Genomic DNA, 22244 nt, shown 5'->3' with positions numbered 1-22244 from the left:
CAAGCGTTTTATTTTTTACAACTCTAATGTGTAAAGTCGTGCAATTCCATGAAGCTGCAGTGAAAATGGTAGCATTCTGATTCACCATGTGCAATGTGTACTGTAGTCACCTGAGCTAGCCTGTTAGCATTTTGTTAAGTAGAATTTGTTTTATTATATTTTAATTAATTATTCAAAAAACAACTATTAGAGAATATTAGGAATGCTAGTCATTCCTTATTACATAAATTGGACAAATCAAAATTTTAACTGGTAAGAGATGCATGAGAAAAAAAAGACCTCTGGAGGTATTCTCAAAAATTTGGACAGATTTAGAATAACAGCCTAAAACATCTTTGGCTAGATTCTTCAATCGTGTAGCACACGCAGCAAAATGAAATAGAAATGTGTTTCACTATCAAAAACCCCTTCTGACTGCCTTTGTTTCCTATATTTACCCCTGTTACCGCAGCTTTCAGTCGATGCCACCCAGAAGTGAAATTACACTGCTTTTCTATGCAGCACGCTCAGTCTTTGAATGCAGCATGTGAATGCCTGTAGGCCTGTAAATGTGCTCTGAGAGGGAAAAGAGAAAGTGAAGGTGTCCTATTGAATTGATTGAACGTTCATGAAACTAAAGTGAGCCCTCCCTCCTTTCTCCTCACATGTGGAAATGACTTCCAGACTTCTCCTCTGTCCCGTATGGAACACAGCCGTGAGGATCCCCACCTTCAGTCAGGTGCTGAGCTGTTGCCCTGCAGGCACAATTCAATTGTTAAATCTCTTATGAGAATAGGAGCGCTCGTTTCACCACTTACAACCTTACACATGCCTCTTGACTTTATTGGAGTAATTGCACAATTATTTTACATGGAATCACATTTTGTAATTATGCCCTGCTTAACAGGTCATAGTTCCATTAAAGAGAAAGAGCAGCCTTTTCATAATAAAGAACAAAAGGGCTATTTTTCACACAAGAAAAGAGAGAAAGTTCCAGACTATTTTAATGCACACCTTTATTAATTCTCTTTGAATCTGGTAATCATTGGGTTATATTGACTTACTCTACTTTTATGTGCATTCCTCCATTGCCCTTTTATAAATCTAATCAAAGGGACATATTACTTTTAGCTGATAACTCACTTAAGCAGAATGAATTCCAAGGGGTTCTCATTTGATGTCAATGTCTGTACATTATGAGCCTCAACAGTGGCAAGATTGCAAGTAATTTTCGCTGCATTTTGGGGACAATCAAACAATTTCTGAATCAAATCAAAATGCAGTTAGAATCAATAAAAGTGAGATGAGATGCATGATTCAGTTGAAGTGGCGAATAATACCTCTCTTTTCTCCCATTGTGTGGATGCATGGAGATGTGTGTTTTCACCCTCCATCTTGTGCATGTGTGTACGTGTGTTAAATAGGTGCATGCACTTTGTCTCATCACGGCACATTATATCACAGAACCATATGCACGGCATGCAGTCCCCCAGCAGGCTACATTATGTTCCTCCATTAAACCATGTGACATATTCCACCCAAACTTACAGCTACAACCACAAAACAACAACAGCTCCGACAGCCGTGAGACCAAATCATTATTTGGCAGTAGCAGTGAAACCGTGTCAGGGTGAAGCCCCCAACATCCTGCTTCCTAGTCTCAATTTAATCATCTACAATTAGTTTTGTTTTAATAACACTCACAATTAAAGGTCCTCCTGTTTGCATAATTCATGCCACAGCATCGCCATGTCAGAAATCAAATGCAACAAATTAGAAATAACAAGTTCGAGACAGTGTGATTCAATTAAGATCCAGGGAAGCATTGGGCCATGCATAATTGAGGGGCCGGCAAGGCAAGACTCATGTCAGGCCTGTCAGCCCTGCTGTAGTTATTGGATTTGGCCTGTCACACACACTCAAATCAGCGCTGTAAAAATTACAGGTTACATTGATTTTTTTTGGTTTTTATATGTGAGTGCTTGTGACTGTGAGCTAAGGTGGGAGTGTGTGTTACCGTGTCTCTGCCTTCTTTGCAGGCAAACACTCTCATGTGCTTAAATGTGTGTGTGCATATTGACGTATGTGCTATCAGAAGAAGTAGTTCTACTGATAGCTATGTGTGTGTGTGTGCGTGTGTGTGCTAGCATATATATATATATATATATATATATAATGAATCCGTTGAAGGCCATGCAGGACTGGGGGCTGCGGCCACATCTGAACCTGCAACCTGTGGGCTCCGTCACCCGCTGACTGGAACTGAGGCACAAACAAAAGGCACGTGTTCACTCCCAGATGTTCCTGCTTCAGGTGATCCTCGGTACGAGCTCTCGGGTTTCACTAAACTAAACTAAAACTAAATGGTTTTTTTCTTTCATAAAATGCTTTCTAGAGGATCCACTTGTGTGTACACCTGTGTGTGTTTGAGTGTGTGCACATCATCCCTGGACAGTGCTTGATTGAGGCAGATGTTGTGTTTATTATAGTCACGTCACACATCAGTTCCAATAAGAAATAAACAAGTGGTGGTTGACTAAGGGGCTGCCAGAACCCAGCTCAGAGTGGATTAAAAGTTCTACTCTGTGTTTTACTCCTGTTTTAATATCATAGTACACAGGGCCTCACTTGTGTCTTCATTGTTCCCTGTGTTTGCATTTAGCTCATTACTTCGAATGTCCAAAATTATAGTAAAAATAAAGTAGCTTATAAATGTTAACTAAGCAGAACACATCTATATAAAACAATTACAGACCAAAAGAGATTTCACCGCAGCCACATTCCGAGCATCTGTCATTAAATGGGCTGTATATTATGAAACACTTGGAGAGCTTTAATTATCACACGACTTTCAGGAATTGTTGAAAGCAGAGGAAATGGAATAACTTCTTTACGAGTTTAAAAACACTCCCTAATGCTTATTTAATTAAACAATTGTAACCACATCTCATAAAGCGCCCAGAGTTAATACGATTTCCCAAGCAAACCCACATTAACGCAGACTCCTGCCATGCTTCTGCAAATTGCCGTCCTCAAGACGGCGTTTGGCAAACTAAGATAGAACTGGGGCCGAGTTACACTGCAAAGTTAGTTTTAGTTAGCGTTGTAATTTAAACATGTGTGACCGATGCCTTCCCTCATTTTAATGGAGGAAATAAGGCTCATAAGCATTCCATAAATCTGCTGTGTGAATTATGTTAAGGATTTGGAACTTTCTGAGTGACTGCATGTTGGGCGATAATGTGCATTAGTGAACTAACACATGCAACAAGAGTTAGTCGTTCTGACTAAATAATGACAAATGATTGAGGACCAGTAGCTCCCCCAAGCATCATCTCAGCCTCTCCTGTGATTGTCTAATTGTAGCCAGACACACCAACCTCCCTTTAGCCTGTCCTGACTGTAACCTCCGCACTTCTCCCTCACAGTCACCCTCTCTTCACTTCTCTCCTTGTATTATCAGTGTTTTCTAAATGAGACTGTTCCTTTTCGCTCTCCTATTCTTTCTTTTTCTTCTCCCCAACCATCCTCCACCCTAACAGCTTAGCCAAATTTACACATGTGATTTATTTATTTTCTTAAAGAAAAAAAGAAAAACCATAAACATACACTAGCACACACACACACACACACACACACACAAAGAAACAGATTTCTAGAGTCTGATTGGAAGTTGTAGTTGTATGATGTTGTGACCCAGCAAAACTAAGTGACATAAAGGCCTTCAGTTCTGTGCCTTTTATCTCGGGGCCTGTTCTCAATCCAAGCTTATCAATTACATTTTGTTCAGACGCACCCAACCGTTCTAACGGCCAATCCTGCAACATGAATCAGAACTCCTGGCAGACAGACAGATTCCTCCATAAGTGCATGGATCAAAACAATGCCATGCTCACTTAAAGTGAGATTGGTTTGTGCTTACTTACTAATTTAGAGTATAACTGCATGTGGATGGGAAAATGTGCAAGAAAAAAAAAGTTCCTACTAGAGAGGCAATTTTACATTACATTAATGCAGTTGGTTTGGGTTCAACAAAAGGGGGACTTGGCCCGAGGAGCTGAGCGGAGAGGGGAATTAAAGCATTTAGCCATCTCCAGACAGAGGAGAGAAATGAGCCTTGTGGCCTTTGTGCTATCTAATCTCGTTTGCATTTCCTTTCAGCATCATGAAAGAGAAATGTAATCGGGGCCCGATTGTGTTTGTTTGCTGAAATTCTCATTTTTGGCTGCTGTAGCTATGCGCCTCTGTGAATAATCCTTTCCTGGCATTTTACCAGTTGGTGGCGAGTTTAGTTTTTGGAGTGTTTTAAGATGATGAAAAACAGCAGCTTTAAACCTGAAGCTGTAAGCCGGTAAATGAGGCTGAATTTATGCAACATCACCACTTCTTGTGTGAACAGCTCGGTTCACGGCTCTGAGTGATTGACTAGTAGAAGGAAGGCGGAGGCCTGATGACAAAAGAGATGGGAAATGGACATGGAGTGGATTTGACATGATGAGTGCCAATGCCCCCATTGATCAGTAGTACTGGCATCCCTCACAGAACCCTGGAAGGTGGGGTTGGAGTAGGCAGGCAGCTGAAGGTCACAGCTCACTGTCACAGCACTGTCCAATCACATTACACATCACGCCGTCTGAGACGCCGCCTGCCTTCTTCACATGATGGACAGATGACAATCATCCCCGCTCTATTGTTTCACACAGTCTCCTCATCTCTGGGACACATCTGTTTGTGTGATTTGTTCCCATTTATATCTTTAAAAGTGTCAAAGTATATTGTTGGTGAAAGTGTCAAACCATAATATTTTATGGATTAAAAACTTTCACAGACTTAATAGTGATTAATGATTGTATTTCTTTTTTTTCTTTTCTTTTCGCCAGTTTCACCTCTTCTGGCCCGAGAATTGCCCAGAGTTGATTTATAGCTGGGGGGTCAGTCAGAGAAGGTGTTTTGTGCTGGTAGCCAATGGGCTCTTTGTGTTTACGACGAGGGGAGAGGATGGAAATGCGATTTAGTCAGACAGCTGGTCTGCTTCTTCTCAGGGCAAACCTGCAGCCGGCAGGCCATTAACAGAGGTGACAGGGGAAAAGCAGTGGCAAACACTTTGATTCTGATTTACGCACATGCTGAAAAACCCAAACAAATTAGAGGAACAAAATAATACACAGCAAGAAATAAATCACATTAATGATCAGGCTTTGAACGACACTCAGACTTGAAAGCGAGTGGTGGTGGGGGCACTTGGAGGAGAGGATGGCAGTTTATCAGATAATATTAGAAGCCGCCTTCAGAGAGATGCTGAGAACAATCAGGCACCGGATATAACGAGGACAAGTTCTTCTTTCTTCTCTCGGTATCTAACATGTTGTTGTTCAAGTCAACAGCCACTGCAACCCTGTTTGTAGGCCAAGCAGCTCCCTGCTCACGAGCTGACAGAAGGGTGAAATTCATTGACAAGAAATGCAGCCATGGAAACGCGAGCTTTGCTTCACTGATGATTCATAGACAGAGACGCAGCTCAAACACTGCACATAACTCACTTTTCTAATACCAGAATTTATTTATTTTATATAAAATAAAAAAAATATTGGATTTGAACCTTTTACTGATGAATAATTAGAAGCTAATAATGCTGTGATCACAACAACCGAATAAATAGCGGTCAATGTGTTTTATCTCTAAATCTCACGCTGCTTGCTTAACGCGCATGCGCACAGCCCTCCCTGCTGAAGGATGAGCTCCATCAGCGCCACACAGTAGCCTGCTTCGATATTCTGAGTTTCCTGACTGCTATTGGCTGCATTATAAAAACCTCATCTTCTCTTTCACCAGCCATGTCTTGAACAGTCTTTCTAGATGTGTCCATCCCTTCATCCATACATTAGACTGACAACTAATGCATGTTTGCAGCCTCCTAACATGTGAACACACTAAGATGTGACTGTCTAACGATTTGAAACCCTTTTTACACCGCGGTTGCTGCAAATCATCACCTTTTTTACATCAAGCCAAACATTGGCGGCGTGATGGCACCTCGGTGGGTGATTTAAAAAGCATGTTCGTGTTCCGGAAGTGAAGCCGCGATGTATTACGCAGCAATATCAGCAGCGAGTAGCACATCCTATAGAATTAAAATGGCATCAGATGGGCATAATAATGACTGCATCTGTTATATGGCAGCTGATCTAGCTCAGAGGATGAGGAGGATTTCTCACACATTTTCCCTCGCTTTTCTTCTTTAAATTTCCCTGGTATAAGTTACACACATGAACATCGGAAACACATTTCGCCCCTGTCCCGTTCTGCCCTAGGTTCAGCCCTGTTGTTACAGGAAGCTCATGAGCAGATGCGCAGTCCTCTTCCATTCTGTCTGTGGGTGTTTTATACAGAAGAGGGAGGCGGGACAATGGGGCAGTATTCCTTGACTGCTCCGTAAATGTCTATGAAGGTGCATAAATATCCAGACCAGATCCACACCAACGCTGATATGCTTATAATGTTGTGGTGTATGATTGTTACCACGCATGACTTTAGGTAACATAATTAGCACTAGGGGTGAACCAGTTATATATGTAATCCTAAAGTAACAGATGCTTGGCATGTGGCAGCAGTGCTGCTCAGACCGGCCTGCCAACCTCCTGACCTGGGATAGACTGGTGCTGCTGTGAGCGCAGTGCACTGCTAAATGAACTGCTTGGAGCCAAGGCGCTCACTGCACTGTGGTCCCATGGTGAATTCCAAATGACAGGACTAATGGACGATCCCGTGATGCAATCATCTCTATCCCTGCTGCCTTGTTCATCAGATGGGCTGTATTTTCTACTCAGACCTCTGAGATCGAGAGCTCCTTACAGGCATGCAGAAGCCATTAGATTTCTCATGTACAAACTCCTGCTGGAGATCCGCTGTGATTATATAATTCTATTTAATTAAAGGAAAATAGCCCCAAAATACTTTTCTACTCTGACATTTGAGAGTAGCTGAAGTCTGTGTAGCCTGACTTAATTTTTTAGGTCTACATCTTTAAAGAAACCGACCCTCTGAAAAAGTTATTAATCCAACGACTGTGTAAATGGAAAGAACCTCTGCGTGATCGAACAGCCCAATAACAGGAAACACTCAGGAGGTGTGCCAAAGAATTCATTATTGGTTATGACGGCGAGTGTCAAAGCTCGTTGTCCATTACGATTGCCAAAGTGCACTCAGTGGCTGTTCAGCTAAAGGTCTGCTAATTTAAGCCATGTCTCAAGTGGAGCTGCACATCAATCCTTCCAGACAAGGATTTTTATTCTTGATTGCAAACACTGAATCAGCTTTTCAAAACTCACTCAACACTAGCAGAGAAAGCATATTTGTTCTGTTCCTGTCTCTGTCACTGAGGGTATCAAAGGAAGTTCGCTGATGCCGCTGACATCACCAGCCTTAAAGGCCCAGTATGCTGTAACCCTAACCCTAACTTTATATTGCATTTTCAGAAACTGGAGACATTTTAAGAAAGAATTCTAGGAGCTTCCTTAGTCTGTGCAAATATACTGCATATTTACATATAAAACACGTTCAACACGTTCACTACGCAATAAATCTTACATTCATAGTGGTTGGAATGTTCAGATTTTGTTGAACCTTTTTTTTTGTCTGTTTTTTGTTGGGGGGTGATTTGGGACATTGCTCTGCGGGTGGGTGATTTATTTATTAGGTTCCGAGAACGAAGGTTCAAGGAACCTATTGTTTTTTGAGAAATTATTATTAGGCCCGAGCGCCTATCCTAGGCGTAAGGGGCTATTGCTTTTGCAACGCAGAAGACGACAAGTTGACGAGCGCAGCTCGTCAACTCTCGACAAAGTTGACGAGCGCAGCTCGTCAACCCTCGACAAAGTTGACGAGCACAGCTCGTCAACCCTCGGCATCCAACACACTCACGCACACACACACCGACACTCAACAGCACACACACACACACACCGACACTCAACAACACACACGCACACACACAGACATCGACAAACACAGTTGACGAGCGCAGCGAGTCAACTGTGTTTGTAACTGTCTTCCGATGGTTGACGAGCGCAGCGAGTCAACCATCGGGCGACCAACACACCCACGCCCACACCCACGACACTCAACAGCACACACACACACACCCCGACACTAAACAACACAGACACACAGACACACACACACACACACAAACACGAGTTGACGAGCGAAGCTCGTCAACTCGTGTTTGTGTGCCCCCACAGGCGCGTAGCCCTCGTCGAGACCATTCCAAAAACGTATTTTGTGTAGAAATCGCATACTCAGAAAAAATGTTATATTGTTTTTGCAAAAATTCTTTATTAGGCCCGAGCGCCTATTCTAGGCGTAAGGGGCTATTGCTTTTGCAACGCAGAAGACGACAAGTTGACGAGCGCAGCTCGTCAACCCTCGACAAAGTTGACGAGCGCAGCTCGTCAACCCTCGGCATCCAACATACTCACGCACACACACACCGACACTCAACAGCACACACACACACACACCGACACTCAACAACACACACGCACACACACAGACATCGACAAACACAGTTGACGAGCGCAGCGAGTCAACTGTGTTTGTAACTGTCTTCCGATGGTTGACGAGCGCAGCGAGTCAACCATCGGGCGACCAACACACCCACGCCCACACCCACGACACTCAACAGCACACACACACACCGACACTAAACAACACAAACGCACACACACAGAGATCCACAAACACGAGTTGACGAGCGCAGCGAGTCAACTCGTGTTTGTAACTGTCTTCCGATGGTTGACGAGCGCAGCGAGTCAACCATCGGGCGACCAACACACCCACGCCCACACCCACGACACTCAACAGCACACACACACACACCCCGACACTAAACAACACAGACACACACACACACACAAACACGAGTTGACGAGCGAAGCTCGTCAACTCGTGTTTGTGTGCCCCCACAGGCGCGTAGCCCTCGTCGAGACCATTCCAAAAACGTATTTTGTGTAGAAATCGCACACTCAGAAAAAAAGTTATATTGTTTTTGCAAAAATTCTTTATTCTTTTTCTTTTTCTTTTTCTTTTTCTTTTTCTTTTTCTTTGTTCTGCTGTTTAAACGGCAATTTGACCCCCTGAACATGCTCGAAAACTCACCAAACTTTGAACCAAGCTCAGAACCGGCGAAAAATTAATTATTTTATGTGTTTTGAAATTGGGCATGAAAAAGTGGCGCGCTAGCGCCACCTACAAAAATCACAATGCATTGTGCCTATGGGGGGTCCGACGCCAACTTTGTCGGACAGCCACGAAATTCGGTACACACATGCGTCAAGTCAAGGCAAAAAAAAAAAAGTATTATGGCCACGCCCCCAGACACACAGGAAGGCGGCCATATTGGATATAATTTTAAAAACTGCAGAGTCAGCGTTTGCACACACACACAATCCAATCCAAACCAGATTTTAAACACTTATTGACCCTTCCTACCTGGACATTTTAAAAGTGAAACTTTGACAATCAGCCTTACAGCGCCCCTAGAGAACGATAACAAAAATTGAATGGGAATTCAAAAAATACTTTGCCAGAAATGATTGAAACTTACCAGAAAAGTCCCTCACGTGGTCCCGATCAAAAAACACAATCGTAACCACGTTGTTGTTTTTACGCTGTTGCCATGGCGATGGCAACCCCTCCTATGGGGAGGGGTCCGACGCCAACTTTGTCGGACAGTCACGAAATTCGGTACAGACATGCCTCATGTCAGGGCAAAAAAAAAATGTATTATGGCCACGCCCCCAGACACACAGGAAGGCGGCCATATTGGATTGAAACTCCCGATGGCAGATGGCCATATAATCCAAGTAACGATTTGACTAAACTGTGAGCTACCAATGCAGCTCAAATCTAAACACTTGCTAAGCACTCAGGACAAAAGCGGCGTGCGTCGGCGGGTCAGCTCAACGGCCTGTCGGCCGGCGAGGGCCTACAACGCCGCTTGCGGCTTTAATTCTTCTTTATTAGGCCCGAGCGCCTATTCTAGGCGTAAGGGGCTATTGCTTTTGCAACGCAGAAGACGACAAGTTGACGAGCGCAGCTCGTCAACTCTCGACAAAGTTGACGAGCGCAGCTCGTCAACCCTCGTCAACCCTCGAAAAAGTTGACGAGCACAGCTCGTCAACCCTCGGCATCCAACACACTCACGCACACACACACCGACACTCAACAACACACTCGCACACACACAGACATCGACAAACACAGTTGACGAGCGCAGCGAGTCAACTGTGTTTGTAACTGTCTTCCGATGGTTGACGAGCGCAGCGAGTCAACCATCGGGCGACCAACACACCCACGCCCACACCCACGACACTCAACAGCACACACACACACACCCCGACACTGAACAACACAGACACACAGACACACACACACAAACACGAGTTGACGAGCGAAGCTCGTCAACTCGTGTTTGTGTGCCCCCACAGACGCGTAGCCCTCGTCGAGACCATTCCGAAAATGTATTTTGTGTAGAAATCGCACACTCAGAAAAAAAGTTATATTGTTTTTGCAAAAATTCTTTATTCTTCTTTTTCTTTTTCTTTTTCTTTGTTCTGCTGTTTAAACGGCAATTTGACCCCCTGAACATGCTCGAAAACTCACCAAACTTTGAACCAAGCTCAGAACCGGCGAAAAATTAATTATTTTATGTGTTTCAAAATTGGGAATGAAAAAGTGGCGCGCTAGCGCCACCTACAAAAATCACAATGCATTGTGCCTATGGGGGGTCCGACGCCAACTTTGTCGGACAGCCACGAAATTTGGTACACACATGCGTCAAGTCAGGGCAAAAAAAAAAAAATATTATGGCCACGCCCCCAAACACACAGGAAGGCGGCCATATTGGATTGAATTTTAAAAACTGCTGAGTCAGCGTTTGCACACAGACACACTCCAATCCAAACCAAATTTTAAACACTTATTGACCCTTCCTACCTGGACATTTTAAAAGTGAAACTTTGACAATCAGCCTTACAGCGCCCCCTAGAGAACGATAACAAAAATTGAATGGGAATTAAAAAAATACTTTGCCAGAAATGATTGAAACTTACCAGAAAAGTCCCTCATGTGGTCCCGATCAAAAAACACAGCCGTAACCATGTTGTTGTTTTTACGGTGTTGCCGTGGCGATGGCAACCCCGCCTATGGTGAGGGGTCCGATGCCAACTTTGTCGGAAAGCCACGAAATTCGGTACAGACATGCGTCAAGTCAGGGCAAAAAAAAAAAGTATTATGGCCACGCCCCAAGACACACAGGAAGGCGGCCATATTGGATTGAAACTCCTGATGGCAGATGGCCATATAATCCAAATAACGATTTGACTAAACTGTGAGCTACCAATGCAGCTAAAATCGAAACACTTGCGAAGCACTCAGGACAAAAGCGGCGTGCGTCGGCGGGTCAGCTCAACGGCCTGTCGGCCGGCGAGGGCCTACAACGCCGCTTGCGGCTTTAATTAGGCCCGAGCGCCTATACTAGGCGTAAGGGGCTATTGCTTTTGCAACGCAGAAGACGACAAGTTGACGAGCGCAGCTCGTCAACCCTCGACAAAGTTGACGAGCGCAGCTCGTCAACCCTCGGCATCCAACACACTCACGCACACACACACCGACACTCAACAGCACACACACACACACACCGACACTCAACAACACACACGCACACACACAGACATCGACAAACACAGTTGACGAGCGCAGCGAGTCAACTGTGTTTGTAACTGTCTTCCGATGGTTGACGAGCGCAGCGAGTCAACCATCGGGCGACCAACACACCCACGCCCACACCCACGACACTCAATAGCACACACACACACACCCCGACACTAAACAACACAGACACACAGACGCACGGACACACACACAAACACGAGTTGACGAGCGAAGCTCGTCAACTCGTGTTTGTGTGCCCCCACAGACGCGTGGCCCTCGTCGAGACCATTCCAAAAATGTATTTTGTGTAGAAATCGCACACTCAGAAAAAAAGTTATATTGTTTTTGCAAAAATTCTTTATTCTTTTTCTTTTTCTTCTTTGTTCTGCTGTTTAAACGGCAATTTGACCCCCTGAACATGCTCGAAAACTCACCAAACTTTGAACCAAGCTCAGAACCGGCGAAAAATTAATTATTTTATGTGTTTCAAAATTGGGCATGAAAAAGTGGCGCGCTAGCGCCACCTACAAAAATCACAATGCATTGTGCCTATGGGGGGTCCGACGCCAACTTTGTCGGACAGCCACGAAATTCGGTACACACATGCGTCAAGTCAGGGCAAAAAAAAAAAAAAATTATGGCCACGCCCCCAAACACACAGGAAGGCGGCCATATTGGATATAATTTTAAAAACTGCAGAGTCAGCGTTTGCACACACACACACTCCAATCCAAACCAAATTTTAAACACTTATTGACCCTTCCTACCTGGACACTTTAAAAGGGAAACTTTGACAATCGGCCTTACAGCGCCCCCTAGAGAACGATAACAAAAATTGAATGGGAATTAAAAAAATACTTTGCCAGAAATGATTGAAACTTACCAGAAAAGTCCCTCATGTGGTCCCGATCAAAAAACACAATCGTAACCATGTTGTTTTTACGCTGTTGCCATGGCGATGGCAACCCCTCCTATGGGGAGGGGTCCGACGCCAACTTTGTCGGACAGCCACGAAATTCGGTACAGACATGCGTCATGTCAGGGCAAAAAAAAAATGTATTGTGGCCACGCCCCCAGACACACAGGAAGGCGGCCATATTGGATTGAAACTCCTGACGGCAGATGGCCATATAATCCAAATAACGATTTGACTAAACTGTGAGCTACTAATGCAGCTCAAATCTAAACACTTGCGAAGCACTCAGGACAAAAGCGGCGTGCGTCGGCGGGTCAGCTCAACGGCCTGTCGGCCGGCGAGGGCCTACAACGCCGCTTGCGGCTTTATTCTTCTTTATTCTTCTTCTTTGTTCTGCTGTTTAAACGGCAATTTGACCCCCTGAACATGCTCGAAAACTCACCAAACTTTGAACCAAGCTCAGAACCGGCGAAAAATTAATTATTTTATGTGTTTTAAAATTGGGCATGAAAAAGTGGCGCGTCAGCGCCACCTACAAAAATCACAATGCATTGTGCCTATGGGGGGTCCGACGCCAACTTTGTCGGACAGCCACGAAATTCGGTACACACATGCGTCAAGTCAAGGCAAAAAAAAAAAAGTATTATGGCCACGCCCCCAGACACACAGGAAGGCGGCCATATTGGATATAATTTTAAAAACTGCTGAGTCAGCGTTTGCACACACACACAATCCAATCCAAACCAAATTTTAAACACTGATTGACCCTTCCTACCTGGACACTTTAAAAGGGAAACTTTGACAATCAGCCTTACAGCGCCCCCTAGAGAACGATAACAAAAACTTAATGGGAATTAAAAAAACACTTTGCCAGAAATGATTGAAACTTACCAGAAAAGTCCCTCATGTGGTCCCGAACAAAAAACACAATCGTAACCATGTTGTTGTTTTTACGCTGTTGCCATGGCGATGGCAACCCCTCCTATGGGGAGGGGTCCGACGCCAACTTTGTCGGACAGCCACGAAATTCGGTACAGACATGCGTCATGTCAGGGCAAAAAAAAAATGTATTGTGGCCACGCCCCCAGACACACAGGAAGGCGGCCATATTGGATTGAAACTCCTGATGGCAGATGGCCATATAATCCAAATAACGATTTGACTAAACTGTGAGCTACTCATGCAGCTCAAATCTAAACACTTGCGAAGCACTCAGGACAAAAGCGGCGTGCGTCGGCGGGTCAGCTCAACGGCCTGTCGGCCGGCGAGGGCCTACAACGCCGCTTGCGGCTTTAATTCTTCTTTATTCTTCTTTGTTCTGCTGTTTAAACGGCAATTTGACCCCCTGAACATGCTCGAAAACTCACCAAACTTTGAACCAAGCTCAGAACCGGCGAAAAATTAATTATTTTATGTGTTTTAAAATTGGGCATGAAAAAGTGGCGCGCTAGCGCCACCTACAAAAATCACAATGCATTGTGCCTATGGGGGGTCCAACGCCAACTTTGTCGGACAGCCACGAAATTCGGTACACACATGCGTCAAGTCAGGGCAAAAAAAAAAAAAAAATATGGCCACGCCCCCAAACACACAGGAAGGCGGCCATATTGGATATAATTTTAAAAACTGCAGAGTCAGCGTTTGCACACACACACACTGCAATCCAAACCAAATTTTAAACACTTATTGACCCTTCCTACCTGGACACTTTAAAAGGGAAACTTTGACAATCAGCCTTACAGCGCCCCCTAGAGAACGATAACAAAAATTGAATGGGAATTAAAAAAATACTTTGCCAGAAATGATTGAAACTTACCAGAAAAGTCCCTCATGTGGTCCCGATCAAAAAACACAATCGTAACCATGTTGTTTTTACGCTGTTGCCATGGCGATGGCAACCCCTCCTATGGGGAGGGGTCCGACGCCAACTTTGTCGGACAGCCACGAAATTCGGTACAGACATGCGTCATGTCAGGGCAAAAACAAAATGTATTGTGGCCACGCCCCCAGACACACAGGAAGGCGGCCATATTGGATTGAAACTCCTGATGGCAGATGGCCATATAATCCAAATAACGATTTGACTAAACTGTGAGCTACTCATGCAGCTCAAATCTAAACACTTGCGAAGCACTCAGGACAAAAGCGGCGTGCGTCGGCGGGTCAGCTCAACGGCCTGTCGGCCGGCGAGGGCCTACAATGCCGCTTGCGGCTTTAATTCTTTTTCTTTTTCTTTGTTCTGCTGTTTAAACGGCAATTTGACCCCCTGAACATGCTCGAAAACTCACCAAACTTTGAACCAAGCTCAGAACCGGCGAAAAATTAATTATTTTATGTGTTTTAAAATTGGGCATGAAAAAGTGGCGCGCTAGCGCCACCTACAAAAATCACAATGCATTGTGCCTATGGGGGGTCCGACACCAACTTTGTCGGACAGCCACGAAATTCGGTACACACATGCGTCAAGTCAGGGCAAAAAAAAAAAAGTATTATGGCCACGCCCCCAGACACACAGGATGGCGGCCATATTGGATATAATTTTAAAAACTGCTGAGTCAGCGTTTGCACACACACACACTCCAATCCAAACCAAATTTTAAACACTTATTGACCCTTCCTACCTGGACACTTTAAAAGGGAAACTTTGACAATCAGCCTTACAGCGCCCCCTAGAGAACGATAACAAAAATTGAAAGGGAATTAAAAAAATACTTTGCCAGAAATGATTGAAACTTACCAGAAAAGTCCCTCATGTGGCCCCAATCAAAAAACACAATCGTAACCACGTTGTTGTTTTTACCCTATTGCCATGGCGATGGCAACCCCTCCTATGGGGAGGGGTCCGACGCCAACTTTGTCGGACAGCCACGAAATTCGGTACAGACATGCGTCATGTCAGTGCAATTTTTTTTTTTTTATGGCCACGCCCCCAGACACACAGGAAGGCGGCCATATTGGATTGAAACTCCTGATGGCAGATGGCCATATAATCCAAATAACGATTTGACTAAACTGTGAGCTACCAATGCAGCTCAAATCTAAACACTTGCGAAGCACTCAGGACAAAAGCGGCGTGCGTCGGCGGGTCAGCTCAACGGCCTGTCGGCCGGCGAGGGCCTACAACGCCGCTTGCGGCTTTAATTATTATTATTATTATTATTATTATTATTATTTTCAAATGGCTTTTTGAGGCACTTCCCGGGCACCTAGAGGTGTCGAAACCATATAGGAGTGTCACATCTGGTGTCTAGTTTCTAAATCTGGAATTTGATTGGAATTGTATATGGATTGGGGGCTCCATAGCGCCACCTGAAGTCGGCTTTTCTCCGAAAAGGTGCTCGGATCGTCGCGAAATCCGAGTACGTCGTACCTCTGGGGGTCCCGAGGCTAGTAAATATTTTTGAGATTTTATACGCAGACAGGAAGTCAGCCATCTTGGACGGCGTGCGAAAATTTGAAATGTACGAACGCGTTTTTGAGGACTTTAGGATCGACGAAAACCCACGAAACTTTACGTGCGGGTTCGCAACGGTACTTACGAGGATTTGATTGTGTAATTTTAACGTTACGTCGCATATTGGCTCTTTGGCGCCCCCTTGATTGTTTTTCCCTTGTAGCGTAGCTTTGACCCCCTCAACATACGCGAAAACTCTTGAAAATCGGTCAGGAGACGGACATCTCCCAACTTGACCGGCTCGTAAAGCGATTGCTCTCGGCGTGTTTCGGGGGCTCCAGAGCGCCCCCTAACGCACGGGAAGCCGTAGTTTGAACGTAGTTTGTCCGATAGTCACGAAATTTGGGGGTAACGTCCAAATCGTCCTTCCAGACATATTTGTAATTGGCTTTCTGTAGCCCCGCCCACCCGGATGTCGGCCATATTGGATTATGTACGTTTTTTGGCATACTTTGACGAACTCCTCCCAGACGCTTTATCGGATTCGCGTCGAATTCGGATGACGTGATCGCCAAGTACCTGCGACGTTAAATTGCGAAGGGATTTTTGATCGATCGAACGATGAGGTTACAGGCCACGTTTGAATGTGCCATTTTACCATTTTAGAGGTCTCGAACTTTGCGATACTCCTCCTAGAGGTTTCGAGATATCGATCTCAAAGTTGGGCGACAGCTTCTCGACTCATTGACGACGCTAAATTGCGAAGCTTTTGTGTTTTCGCCAATCGCTGTTGCCGTGGCGGCCTTGCGAACTTTGATGTTTTGGCGTGACGTGCGTGGCTGTTGGAGCTTCACTTTACACGGTCCGACCGTCTCCAAATTTCACACGCTGGATGAGAGTCCAGACCTGAACTCGAGTACATGCCATTGACAGTGATAGTCTCAGCGCCACCTACAGGAACAGGAGCATACATTGTCCGATCGGTCCCAAACTTGACACGCTTCATCAGGGTCACGTCTAGAGGACGTACGCGTGTTTCTGACATTTGTGGATTGCGAATAAGCGCGTACCCCAACGTACGCCGGGTTCGAGGAACCTCTCAAGGCTGCTCGCAGCTTTAATTTTTATATATTTTTTTTGTCCACCATACTTCTATCAGTGGGTGGGGGGTAAATAACAGAAAATTGTTTCTCTTTTATTAAACTTAAAGCAGTCTTCAGATGCAACAGCAGCATATTTCATCACTCTCTCACTAATGCAAAAACTGCTGCTGAATTCCAAGAAAATAAGCCGTCTTTCTTCTCGGTAAAATAATAGAGCTCAAATACGTCAAGACACTAAAGTCGTAGATAGCCATTTATTTTAAACATATCAAGCTTCAACGCTTCATAAAGAACGTCTGAACATTCGACAGCCAGCCCATGAGTAAAACTACCTATATCTGCACACATCTTAATTGATGTAGTCTGTCCTCCCTTCACTGACTGGACTCGATGTCTTCTTGTTGACGCGTGCGAGTCTACCAGTAGTTCGGCTGCCTACAGCAGCGCCTGCTCTCCCAGGGGAAAAGGGTAACAGAATCCCAGGCTTATATAGACATCCACACAAAAGACAGGCCTTCTCTGGCAGGTGGCCCCAGCATGGTGTGTTTTCTGTTTGGGAGGGGGGGGGGGGCAGATGTGGGTATGACAGAAGGAAAGACTGCTCACTTACAGTGCCTGTAACTCTTGGGAGGGATGAGGCCCCTCATGGGTGTAGCATGAAATGACGTGGGGCTTTTATACAGCAGACATGTTGATCTATTTATGTACGTGTTAATGCATGAGCAGCCCCCACCACCCCCCAGCAGCATCTTAACCACAGTTAGGGGCCACAAAGATAGCAAGGGAACAAGTTTAAACTATCCCTTATTTTCTTGTTCTTGCATTTCCATTTTTGAAGACGCACTCCTTCACTGCCGTGCATAACTAAGTTTATTATCAGATAATAAGTGGGAAACGGTTGATATTCTGTCAGTGAATTGTCTAGATCAGAAGTCGGAAGATAATTTGCCCTACAATTTAAGCATCCAATAAAGTCTTGAATTGAAAAAAGTACCTTAAAGTACCTTAAAAATCTGATCAATGAGAAATGTAGTTAATTTGAGGGGGGGGGGAAACATGGCTAGGGTTAGGGTCACTGAACGTCTGCAATGTGACCATGATTATATAATTAAATCATCTATAGTGATGAACTATTCAGAATTTTCTGTAATCTTCCATTCAGGCATTTGAATGGCCTCCTTTTTCAAAGCGACAGCATAGAATGAGTGTTCATGTTCATCCAACGTTTCCTCGGCAATAAATAGAAATAATTTATATAAAATAGCACAAACCAATTTGTTGCATTCGTTTGGTGAGTCTGTGCTTCAGTGTTGAGTAACATGCAGGATATTATTAAAGAGAATATTTCAATAGAATATTTCCGTCTAATTTGTCTGTACCTCGCTCCTATAGTTTCCAGTCCTTCACTCTTGCCATATTTAAACACACCCGTCTCTCACTCAGCAGGCTCTGTGACAGCAGAATTTGCTTTTACGCTCAGAGGTGAGTTGCAAGATACACAAATAACACAGAGGTGCATTTATGGTATTTGTATAATCCATGAAGTGAAAATTATGGCCTATTTAGATGAAAGGCAATTAGACAATTACAGCTAATGAGGCCAATCCTTTCCGTTCACCCCAAAGTGTCCACAGACTAATTATCAAATTAAAGAATGCTCCTTTTTCTGCCTCTGACCCCACGCTGTCATAAAGCAAGGCTGCTCTGAGAAAGGCAAACATTGGCCTGCTCTGTAGCAGGAGAACAAGAGGGCAGCCTCAGAAACTGATGGCTGTATTAATCACTGCTTAACTTAAGGCAGCTTTATGGCCTGCTTGGTAGGCATCCACATGCACACACACGCACACACACGCACACGCACACACGTTAACAGCCTACAGACGCTCTGCAGCTCAGTCCCTTACATGTCATACAGGACTGTACCAGGAGGGCTCCGGGCCAAACAGGAAACAGGGGACGACAAGCAGATGCTGCTGGTGAGACTTCCTTCTCCGGAGAGGTCTTAAGACATCAATATGACACACATGCACACCCCAAGAATGCATGAATGCTTTCTGGGATTTGTATTTTGTTCATCTTAGAGTTAAATGGTGTCCCTTAATGAACTCAAACCCAGCTCAGAACCTCCCATCCCAGTCCCTGTTCCTTTCACTGAAGGCACGAACCAGAGCGATAGTGCAGCTCCTTCTCTGCTCGCCATCAAATCAATGCTATTCAAACCAAGTAAGTAACACAACACCACCAGAACCATGTCTCAAGTTTCACCTGTAGTGACTCTCAATTGTGCACATTCAGCCGACGGGGAAAACCCAAATAAACTGGCACCCTTTGACATGGAATGCTTGAAGTGTCACACAGCTATCACGTTTCTCCCAGCACGGCTAACAAGCATCAACTTAACTACTGCTTTTCCTTCATTTTCCCCACTCTCTCTGTGCTTTCTTCATCAAACATGAAGGCACGCCTTCCTCTGCAATTTTACACTTTGAAAGAGTGTGAAGGCCAGGGTTCAAAGGTCAACGCAAAGTTCTCTTCACGCTCCCACGCCTGCCATGGCTTCACAGAGCAGCCCTACAGGTGTAGCTCTGAAACAGCTTAACTGCCTCCTTGCGAGAACCCCCCACCCCCCCACTCCTAATTGTTCTCCGCTATGTACCAAAGACACATCTAAACACTCCCTGTTATTGCATCTTTGCACAGTATTTTTCCAAGTCATGACAGCTGACAGAGGGTTCGGTGCAAGTTCACAGTCCCTCCTTGATGACAATAACTCCTCCTGTCACCTGCTTTTATGGCAGAGGTGTTGGTGAGAGACTCAAGTTGACACCCATGACATGGCTGGACGTAATGAGGAGTGATGGAATCCTGTCAGTGGCGTGGCACATTAAGCAGCTTTGTCATAGATCAGCAGCAGTTTTTTTTTATGCAAAACCAAGCCTCTCTGCTCAGGGGTGACCTTTCGAAGTTTGATGGAGGCCTTGCTGATGCAGAGCTTGGCCAAGTAATATGGTATGCACGGATGGAAAGTTAGAAACACAGTCAGTCGCTCGCTCAGAAACACATTTTCTTGAAATTTCACCCCCCAAAAAAGTTCAACTGCAGGGTATAGCATGTGATTTTCAAGTGCTGAGGAGTCATTTACAGTTTGGCCTCAGAAAGCCAGCACCGCTTTGCACATCCCTCCTGTGAATGCAAATACTTAAAAACACTGAATGTGAAGGGAGTTTGTTGAGGTAAACAGAAAAGCGATTTGGTTTGCATACGTAAAAGCATTCGGGTAAAAGCTCTGCCGCCTTGTCAGGGCTGTGGGAGTTGGGATGATAAAAAAGGCTTTGAAGAGAAAAGAAAGATGATGGATGAGGATGGATTCTGTCTCTGTAGATTTCATCCATACCTCAGTTAAGTAAACACAAAAATAAACAAAACTAAAGTATTACATATTCATCCACTCGCTCTATCAAGGCAACACAGTAAATACGGTGCACCCCTGAAATATAAAGAGTTGAGTTAGTGTCTTATCTCATTTTTAATTATGCCTTTATTGCAGTATATATGTGCATTTCAAGCATGGCCATAAGCAGAGGCCACATGTCATGAATCTAAAAACAATTTTGGGAACGAAATACTGATTTGTATGACAATAAAATAACTATTTATTTCCAGTTTATAGAACTTTGGGACATCATTAGCAGCCATTCATCAAATGCTGATGCAAACATTAAACTCAGGCCTCCTCATTTCACGGAGTCCCTTAATGTCATAATTTTTAAGAATCACTCCAGTTAAAGTGGGCACAAGGAGGGCTCCAGGCTGTAGCTCTCGGCAATAATCATATATTCTCATTAAGACTAACATCAAGTCATTTGCTCATTTGTCTGGATTGTTCCATTCGTTTGTGTGAATGTGCTTTTATACCTCCCCAGTGGTCCATAAATCACAAACAGCTCTTTTTGGCCTACCAACATCATTTGTTGCCGTTTGTTTGTCTTACTTTAGTCACTCAAAGCATCATTCATATTGAGACAAATTTTAAATTTGTCAGTTTAGATATATTTTCTGCAGTAAATTTGCTTTTCCGAGAGTATTTCACATCTGCTGTCCCGCAGAATGATGTAGCCCTCATCCACCCAGGTGGACTGTAAAAGCATTCATTCATTCATTTTCCAACCGCTTTATCCGTTATCGGTCATGCTGGAGCAGTCAATGGGCAAGAGGCGGGGTACACCCTGGACAAGCCGCCAGTTCATTGCAGGGCAATACAGAGACAGACAATCATTCACACACACACAGACACACTCGGGCAATTTAGTGCAACCAATTCACCCAAGCCGCATGTTTTGTTGGTGGTGGGAGGAAGCCGGAGAACCTGGAGAGAACCCACGCAGACACTGGGAGAACATGCAAACTCCTCACAGAAAGTCGGATTCGGACCCGCAACCTCCTCGCTGTGGGGCAACAGCGCTAACCACTGCGCCACCGGGTCGCCCACTGTAAAAAGACAGCTAAGGAATTATTGCATTCAATTTATATCTTTATATGTTTAATTCTTTAGATCTTTATTGTTGCTCTATAGGGTGGCATGATGGTGCAGTGGGTAGCGCAGCTACCTCACAGCGCGAAGGCTCCATGGTTCAATCCCTTTCTGTGCGGAGTTTCCCCGTGTCCTCGTGGGTTTTCTCCAGGTTCTCCGGCTTCCTCCCACCTCCAAAATGCTGAGGTGAATTGGTCACTAAATGTAACCGTGTGTGCGTGTGTGAGAGAGTGGTTTTTATATTTTGTGTGGCCCTGTGATAAACTTGCGTCTCATCTGGGGTGTCCCCCGCCTCTCTCCCGTAGCCACCTGAGAAGACCCATGACCCGCAAGCAGCTGAGCTGAGAACGAGACGATCATAGATGTCTCCTCTAAAGCTGCTTATCCACAGGTATTGTCAGTTTTCATGCTTTTTAAAAGTAAAGTTAACTAATTCAAATTTTATAGTGTAATGAAATATTTACTCATATACAGTAATACATTTTGCACTTGATTTGTCCAGTTGGCTGCTGCTGGGTGAGTAACAGATTTATAGTGTAACTAAATTACAGCAGTTAAATGCTTACTAAATCTGGACAGGAAAAGGAGACCAAGGCCCTCTATATTATT

This window comes from Brachionichthys hirsutus, chromosome 12 (genome assembly GCF_040956055.1).
Source record: "Brachionichthys hirsutus isolate HB-005 chromosome 12, CSIRO-AGI_Bhir_v1, whole genome shotgun sequence".
Taxonomy (NCBI): Eukaryota; Metazoa; Chordata; class Actinopteri; order Lophiiformes; family Brachionichthyidae; genus Brachionichthys; species Brachionichthys hirsutus.
Note: the sequence above shows the minus strand (reverse complement) of the source record.